A 9,735-nucleotide genomic window follows, 5' to 3' on the forward strand; every position below is an offset into this window, starting at 1 on the left:
TCACTGTCCAGTCCCCAGAAATTTTTTTTTTGAGAAATTTTTATTATTAGGACATGTGCACTCACCAGAGAGAGGGAGAGACAGAGAGACAGAAAGTGAGAAATCATTGCCCAGGGGGAATGGCCATGACCTCCTCCTCCATTCTCCTCTTGAGATTTTGAATATACACACACATGCCTGGAGTTTCAAGCCACTGGGTCCCAGACTCAAACTGTGGTTGACCATGTGGAAGTTCAGTACCTTTCTTATGCCACCTACTGGCCCCCAGAAAAATTTTAAATGTAAAAATTCTCGGGCAGTGGGGCCAGCAGGTGGCGTGGTGGTTAAGGGCACTGAAGTCCCACACGACCAACCATGGGTAGAGTACCGGACCTGGCAGCTTGCTCTCTGGTCAAATTAAATAAATAAATAAATAAATAAATTTAATTTAATTTTTTCAATCATTTATTTTAATTTGACCAGAGAGAGACAGAGAGAGAAAGAGAAAGTGAGAAAGCAAGCCACCAGGTCCGGTACTTGAACCATGGTCAGCCATGGGGAGTGTCCAGCGCCTTAACCACCACACCACCTACTGGTCCCAATAAAATAATTCTTAAAAAAAAATTTTTTTTTTTTTCTAGCAGGTTCCATGGCCGAGTGGTTAAGGCAGCCAGATCCCACATAGTGGTTTGTGTACATGGGTGCCCAAAATCCTGACGTGATGGAAAAACGAGCAGAAGGGATTATGGTGTGACCGTTCCCAGGGAGGTACTTTCTCTTTCTCCCTATCTCTGGTGGTAATGTGATCTCTGGCAAAATTTAAAATAAAAAGTAAAAATTGTTATAATCATACCAGAGTTAACCAATATCTTGGTGTTCATTTTTTTTTTTTTAATTTACTTTCATGTGTTCACCAGAGACAGAGGGAGAGGGACAAAGCACCCTACAAGGGAGTATGGTCACACCACAACCTCTTCTCCATTTTTCCAGCTCACTGGGATTTGGGGTATACATATGAACAAACACTTGCTTCTTTTCAAGCAGTCAGGGCCAGGATTTAAACCATTGTTGGCCATGGCCCAGTGTCCAGTCTTATATAATTTCGTGTGTGTGTGTGTGTGTGTGTGTGTGTGTGTATGGTCTTGGTCTTACTATGTATTGACTTTTGTCCATGGTTTCTGACTCATAAGTGTTTTGGCTTTTTAATAAATAAAATAAAATAAAACATTTACTTAACTATTAATTATTTATCTATCTGTTATGATTATCAGGCCAGGTCCAGGACTTGAACTGCAGTTTGCCATGTGGGAGTCCAAATCACCTTAACCACCATGCCACCTAACCCATTTTGGGCTTTTATCCTTGGTTCCTAAAGGGGCTTTGGAACAGCTTCAGAGTTAAAGGTGAAAGACAATTGGACCACCTCTTGTCCTTTTCACCTACCCCAAGGCAGGTCCTAGAAATTCCAATCTTCCTCCACTTTTAAAGCCCTCATTCCAGAAGGGTCCTGCCCAAACCCAGGAGGAAGTGAATGCCACACAGAAAAGCCAAGAATTTGAACAAACAGGACTTTCTAGGTTTCCACACCCAGTCTATTAGCATCTTATGCCTCTGCAGTGAATTCTCCAGAAAGATCCAAAAGGAAAGGATTCTGGGAGCTTCTAGAGAGCCAAATGTATAGAGGTTTCTAGAGGGAGGTTCCTCAGATAAGGCATGGAAACCCTGCACTCCTCCCCACATGCCATGCCCTAAGTATCTCTCTATCTACATCCTTTAAACTATCTTTTGGGGAGGGGGGCTGGCAGATGGGGTGATAGACTCTGGACTCCCACATGGCCGACTGTGGTTCGAATCCTGGACCCAGTAGCTTGCTTTCTCTCTCTCTGTCCCTCTCTGGCTAAACTAAAATAAATAAAGTTAAATACTGGCAGGTGGTGTAGTGGTTAAGTACACGGACTCCCATGTGGCTAACCGTGATTTGAGTTCTGGACCTGGCGCTTGCTTTCTCACTTTCCCTCTCTCTCCCTTATACACACACTCCCACTCTGTCCCTCTCTGGTAAAACTAAAATAAATAAATAATAAAATAATTCTTAAAAAAAAAAAAAAAAGAAAAAAACTTAAAAATAATCTTCTGTATGGAGCCGGCAGGTAGTGTGGTGGTTGAGGTGCTGGAATTCCACATGTTAACCATGGTTCAAGTCCCAGAACTGGTAGCCCAAAAACCACAACAGATAAATAGGTAAATAAATAGATGTTTAAAGGTATATATATATATATATATATATATATACATACATACATATATACATACATACATTATATACACATACATATATACATACATACATACATACATACATACGTATATCCATTGTACAACCAGCCTGGGGTGTAGTCTGTAGCAAAGTGAACAGCAGTCCTGGAAGCCACATGGCCAATCATGGGTTCAGATCCCAGGTTGGTTTGAAAGCACTCCAGGTATGTGTACATGTGCCCAGGATCCTGACAAGCTAGAAGGCTAGGGAAAGGGGATTAAAACATGACAAGAAGGGACCAGCAGTTAGCGTAATGGCTATGTTGCTGGACTCCCACGTAGTCGACCGCGGTTCAAGTCCTGGATCCGGTGACTTAAACTCACGCCGGGCGCATGTGCGTGCGTGCCCAAGATCCCGAGAGGAGAATGGAGGAGAAGGGATTGCGGCGTGGCCATCCCCCCTGGGGGGTGATTTCCTGCTTTCTATCTCTCTGTCTCTCTCTGTCTGGCGAGCGCACGCGCCCTACAGTGAAAATCTCTCCAAAAAAAAAAAATCACAATACATAAATAAATGTTTTCTTTTATCTTAAAGAAGTTCCAAGAGACCAGCAAATGGCGTAATGATTATGTCACTGGACTCCCACATGGTTGACCATGGTTTAACCCTCACACTGGGCACATGTACATAGGTGGTGCCCAAAATCCCGAGAGAAGAATAGAGGAAAAGAGATTGCGGTGTGGCCATCTCCCCTGGGGGGGGTGATTTCTCACTTTCTGATTCTGTCTCTACGGCAAGCTCATGCATCCTATAGCAAAAATCTCTCTCTCAAAAACAAAACAAAACAAAAAAGAAGATCCAGAGGCCCAGACCTGGGCTGATGTCCGAAATTGGGGGCAGTCTTGAAGACTGATCCCTAAATCTGTGGGATACAATCCGGGTAGCTGGCATTAGTATTGGACTAAATTAGAGGACACTGAGCCAGTGACCACGGCAGACCTGCTTGCTTGCTGACAGGGAGAAATCCGCACACATTTTGGGATCATCTGTGTTGTGGGAGAGAAGAATGAGGAGAAAAAAAATGATGTGCTTATCTTTTCTTTCTTTCTCTCTCACTCTCTCTCTCGTGCTGTTTTTTTTTTCTCTGAATTTGCTAGAGAAACACTCACCAGAGAGAGAGAGCGAGAGAGGGAGAAGGCACTCCCCCTCACGGCATGGTCATGCCCACACCCCTTTCTTCTTTCCGTCGGATGCTGGGAGCACATGCCCTGGCACATGGCAGCACATTCGTCAAGCTGCCGGAACCAGGACTCAAACCCTGCAGTTGCCACGTGGAATCTGGCTGGCTTCCATAACCTCTAGGCCACAAGACCAGCCCAGTGTGTTTTACTTATTTACAAGGGATTTTCAAAAAGTTAATGAAAAAACATATTATAAAAAACTATGTATGGATTTCAAAAATTTTGCATTAAAATGAGCTCATACTTTTTAAAGAATTATTAATTTAATTTATTTATTCATTTATTTTAATTTGATCAGAGAGAGACACACAGAGAGAGAGAGCAAGGGAAAGTGAGAAAGCGAGCCGCCAGGTCCAGGACTCGAACTGTGGTCGGCCACATGGGAGCGTCCAGCACCCCAATCACCATGTCACCTGCTGGTTCCCTAAACTCATACTTTTTTTAAATGTCCAGAGGGCAAGTGTGCTTGTCATAGAGAGACAGAGAGCGAGAGAGACATGGAGAAAGCCACCCCCAATGGGGTATGATCATACCACAATCCCTCCTTTCTCCTCCATCTGTCCATCCTGTCAGGATTTCGGGAACATTAATGTTTGTACAAATTTTATGGTACTTGCTCCATTTCGAATCTGTGTTTACACATTGTTTCTTTACTAATAATTCTGCCATCGTGATAGATTTATTTCCATTTCTTATGTTTTATTTCTCTTTTTTAAAAGAATTAGTTTAACTTTATTTGTTTATTTATCTACTTTTCAATTTGATCAGAGAGAGAGGGAAAGTGAGAAAGCAAGCCTCCAGGTCCGGGATTCAAACTGCAGTTAGCCATGTGAGAGTCCAGTGCCCTTAACCACTGTTTCACCTACCAGTCCCTCTTAAGTTTACTTTCAATAGATGTCAGTATGTCATGCACATTTTTGCTTCAACACAATCATGGTATAGACAAAGGGACTTCAGAAAGTTCATGGAGGGCTGGCCTATTATGGCCTGGTGGCTGAGGCAGCCAGATCCCACATGGCTGACTGTGCGGTACTAATCCTGGATCTTGCAGCTTGAGAAATGCTGAGTGTACGTGCCTAGGTGCATGCCCCAAATCCTGACAGGATGGAGAAGTGGGGGAGAAGGGACTGTGGGATGGCTATTTCCCATGAGGGGTGTTCTCTCCTCTCCCTCTCTCTCACACACCCTCTAGTGAAAAATAAATGCAGAAATTCACGGAAAAAATTAACTAAAGGGGACCAACAGATGGTGTAGTGGTCAAGGCACTGGACTCCCACATGATGGACCACTGTTTGAGGTCCATACTTGGTGGCTTAAAAATCATGCTTGGCATGTATATTCTAGTGCCCGAAATCCCAGGAGAATAGTGGAGAGGGGATTGTGGTGTGGCCATACCCCCTGGGAAGTGATTTCTCACTTCCTCTCACTGTCTCAAGAAAAAAAAAAACCACTCTAGAAACAAAACAAAACAAGAAAGGTAAATTTTTATTTCACTTAGAAACACAAATAGAACTTGCTCTTTCCTAAATGTACCATAGTGTGTTTGATAAGATAAAGAGGTCTAGATTTCACATCTGAGCTCTACTGGTCAAGGGAGAGATGTCAAAAGGGAGGGAGGGAGGAAGGGAGAGAGGGAGGGAGGGAGGGAGGGAGGAAGGGAGGGAGGAAGGAAATGAAGTAGGAGTTCAGGGGACCAGACAATGGTGCAGCAGTAAGATGTGAGTTAAACCCATATGGGAAGGGTTCCAGGTTGGCTACAGAGAGCTTTCTTTCTTTCTTTTATTATTATTATTTTTTAAGGATTTTTATTCAAAAGACAGAGAGGGAAAGTGAGAAAGCAGGCCGCTAAGTCTGGGACTCAAAACGTGGTTGGCCATATGGGAGTCCAGCACCTGAACCACCATGCCACCTGCTGGCCTTGAGATCTTTCTGAGTAAGGCAGGCACGTGTGTGCCCACAGTCTGGGGCTCCTGGAGGCTGGAGGTGAATTGTCACATTAGGATCCTGTTGAGGGTGTCTCTCTTGCTCTCTTGCTGATGAAAGAAGTAAATTAACTTTTTAAACTTTATTTATTTGTTTGTTTATTTTAATTTGACCAGAGAGAGAAAGAGAAAGTGAGAAAGTGAGCTGCCAGGTCCGGGACTTGAACTGCAGTTGGCCATGGTAGAGGTTTTTGCTTTAGGGTGTGTGCACTCGCTGGAGAGAGAGACAGAGGCAGCAAGAGAGGAAGTGAGAAATCACCCACCAGGATGGGGACCAGCAGGTGGCGTGGTAGTTAGGTGCTGGACACTCCCTGGCTGACCACGGTTCAAGTCCTGGACCTGGTGGCTTGCTTTCTCACTTTCCCTCTCTCTCTCTATGTCTCTCTCTGGTCAAATTAAAATAAATGAATGAATAAATAAAATTAAATAAAATAAATCTTTGGAAAAAAAAAGAAATCACCCACCAGGTAGGACGGCCACGCAGCAACCCCTTCTCCTCCACTCTCCTGCTGGAATCTTGGGCAGACCCACATGCATGCTTGGTGTGAGTTTCAAGCCACTGGGGTCCCAGACTTAAACCGTGGTTAGTCATGTAGGAGTCCAGCGACACAACCACAATGCCATCTACTGGCCCCTTGAATTGAGATTTTTTTAGATGTCAGGCTGGTGCTAACACCACAGGCTCTGGCCCAAGGCTGGAACCATAAAGACAGACCAGAGGGCCAGATGGCAGAATGGTGGTCACACAACTGGACCCACATGGAAGGTCATTCCAGTTTCTTGTCCTGGGGCCCTCCGGAGCATCACGGGTGTACACGTGTCCATGTTCCAGGCTGGCTGGGGCTGGGGGTGGGTCTGGGCATGAAGATGCTATTAGGTATGTGCTTCTCTCTCTGTATCCCTGTCCCTCATGAAAGAAATAAAGACATAAGCTTTTTTTTTTTTTTTTTTTAAAGAGACAGGAAATAGATCTGCTTTTTTAGGAGCCCACAGGCAATGAGGGACTGCAATATGTAAACAAATCATGACAGTGCAATGTGCTGTGTTCATAAGAGGTGTTTCTTCTTTTCCTTTTAAAGAGAAATTTTTGTAATAGGTCGCAAGCACTCACCAGAGAGACAGAGAAACAGAAAGTGAAAAAATCACCCCCCAGGGAGGACGGACTGGCCACAATCCCTTCTCCTCCATGCTTCATTCTCCTCTTGGGATTTTAGGCATGCACAAACATATGCCTTGCCTGATTTTCAAGCTGTCATGTCTGGGACTCGAACTGTGCTCGGCCACATGAGAGTCCAGCACCTTAATCACCAATGCCACCTGCTGGCCCAGTCCACTCACTTTTTATTTTGGACCGATTTTTGCTATAGAGACAGAGGGAGACAGAGAGGCAGAAAAGTGAGAAATCATCCTCCCAGGGACGATGGCCATGCTGCAATCCCTTCTCCTCCATTCTCCTCTTAGGATTTTGGGCACGCACACACACGCGCCCAGTGTGAGTTTTAAGTCCAAGTCCAGGACTCAAACCATGGTTGACTAAGTGGGAATCCAACAACATAACCATTATGCCATCTGCCAGTCCTAGCCCTGCAGATTCTTTCTTTCTTTCTTTCTTAATTTCTTTCTTTCTTTCTTTTTTTTAGAATTATTTTATTTAACTTTATTTATTTGTTTATTTAAATTTGATCAAAGAGGGACAGAGTGAGAGAGAGGAAAAGTGAGAAAGCAAGTCACCAGGTCCAGGACTCGAAACCACAGTCAGCCATGTGGGAGTCCAGCGCCCTTAAGCACCATACCACCTGCCAGCCCCTAGCCCACTCACATTTTAATAGCCCCACTTGTTATCCCCTATCTTGCTGGTCCTAAAATGCCAACAAGATATGGCATAAAAACTATGCCAAAAGGAAATGCTTCACCCCAGCGTGGGCCTCCAACCCAGGAGACATAATGGGGAGGGGCCTAGAGCAGCTAGTTGCTGGAACAAAAGCACTTTGTTCTCATCTCTCTTATCTCCAGTCTGTCCTGCTTGTTCTAGTAATCTCATATCCCTAAACCAATTTCATTAAGTCAAAAGACAAGTTATGGGAGCTGAATGGTGGTGCCCAGTAAAGCTAGAGCTCTGGGAGACAACCCTGCATGGGAAGGTTCACAGTTCAAGCCCAGAGACCTCCCTGAGTATGCTGGGAAGGTGCCCACCCATAATCTGGAGCTGACTGCAGGCTGGAGATGGATCACAGCATCAGGACCCTGTTGGAGTCCTCTCTCTCTGTCTCTTTCTCTGTGTCTCTTGCTCATAGAATAAACAAACAAATGAACAAATAAAAAAGACAAGCTACAGACAAAACTTGCCTAATAAAGCTCTTCCCTCTCTCTCTACATGGGACTGTCGCAGCAGTTAACATTCAAATTCCGGCCTGGCTTGGCAGTACATTGGTAATGTGCTGCTCAAATGAAGGTCATGGGTTTGGTTTTCAGGTCGGCCTGTACATGCCAGGCGCACCTGCTAATGATCTTGGCTGACTAAGAAGGCTGGGGTGGGGGAAACGTGGCATGAGCCTCTGTTGTTGAGAGTGCTTATCTTTCACTATCATGAAAGAAATAAATTTTTAAAAAGGGACCAGCAGTTGGCTTAATGGCTATGTCACTGGACTCCCATGTAGTCGACCCTGGTACAAGTCCCGGACCCAATGCCTTAAATTCACGCTGGGTGCATGTGCATGCGTGCCCAAGATCCCAAGAGGAAAACGACCATCCCCCCAGGGGGTGATTTCTTGCTTTCTCTCTCTCTCTGTCTTTCTGGTCAGTGCACACACCCTATAGCAAAAAACCTCTCCGAAAAGAAAGAAAGAAAGAAAGAAAGAAAGAAAGAAAGAAAGAAATTAAAAAAAAAAAAAGATTCAGGACAGGCATGGCATGATGGTTGGGGCAGCTGGATCCCACATGGCCGACTACACTGTTGGAGTGCTGGACCCAGTGTCTTGAGAGACACACAGGATGTGGGTGGGTGTGTACCCCCAATCCTTAGAGGAAAATGGAGAAGAAATTAAGTGTAGACATTCCCCAGGAGAGGGGGGGTTCTTTCGCACATTCCCTTTCTTCCCCATCACATCCCTGACCAGCACATGTGCCCTCTAGCAGATTTCTTTTTTGACAGAGAGATTTTTGCTATAGGGTGCATGTGCTTGCCAGAGAGACCGAGAGACAGAAAGTCAGCCATGAGGGAGTCCAGCACCTTTAACCTCCATGCAACCTGCTGGCCCCGACACAATAATTTCTTATCACTTGGAATTTTATTTATATCTTTGTTTTTAGTTTTTGCTATAGGGCGGCAGCACTCACCAGAGAGACAGATGACTGACAGAGAAAGAGAAAGTGAGAAATCACCCCCTGGAAGAATGGAAGATCCCTTCTCTTCCATTCTTCTCTCAGGATTTTGGGCATGTGAACACATGAGCCTGGGATGAGTTTCAAGCTTCGTAGTCTGGACTCAAACTATGGTCAGTCATGTGGGAGTCCAGTGCCTTGCCTTAACCACTATGCCACCTGTTGTCCCTAAAAAAATTTTTTATTTTGGTAGAGGATTTTGCCTTGGGGCACATGCACTTGCTAGAGAGAGAGAGACAGAGACAGAAATAGTGAGAGGGAAAGTAAGAAATCACTTCCCAGAAGGGATGGCCACACCACACTCCCTTCTCCATTCTCCTCGCAGGATCTTGGGCATGCATGCACATGTGCCCAGCGTGAGCTTCTTCTTTTTTTTAATAAATTAATTAATTAAATAACTCTCCAAGTTTTTTTTTTTAAATAACTTTATTTATTTATTTAAATTTGACCAGAGAAAGGCAGAGAGAGAGAGAGAGGAAAAAAAAAACCACAGTCAGCCATGTGAGAGTCCAGCATCCTTAACCACCATGCCATCAGTCAGCCCCTATTTTTAAAATAATTTTATTTATCATTATTATTATTTTAAATTTGCTACAGGGCACATATGCTCACCAGTGAGGGACAGAGACAGAGAGAGGGAAAGTGAGAAAGCAAGCCACCAGGCCTTGGACGTGAGCCACAGTCAGCCATGTGGGAGTCTAGGATCTCAACCACTATGCCACCTGCTGGCCCCACAGCATGAGTTTCAAGCCACAGGTCCAGACTCAAACCATGATTGGCCATATAGAAGTCCAATGATATAACTGCTACACCATTTGTTGCCCCCCCCCAATTTTTTTAAAATAATTATTTATTTTGGGGCCAGCAGGTGGCTTGGTGGTTAAGGCACTGGACACTC

This window comes from Tupaia chinensis, unplaced genomic scaffold, assembly GCF_000334495.1.
Source record: "Tupaia chinensis unplaced genomic scaffold, TupChi_1.0 Scaffold000273_1, whole genome shotgun sequence".
Taxonomy (NCBI): Eukaryota; Metazoa; Chordata; class Mammalia; order Scandentia; family Tupaiidae; genus Tupaia; species Tupaia belangeri.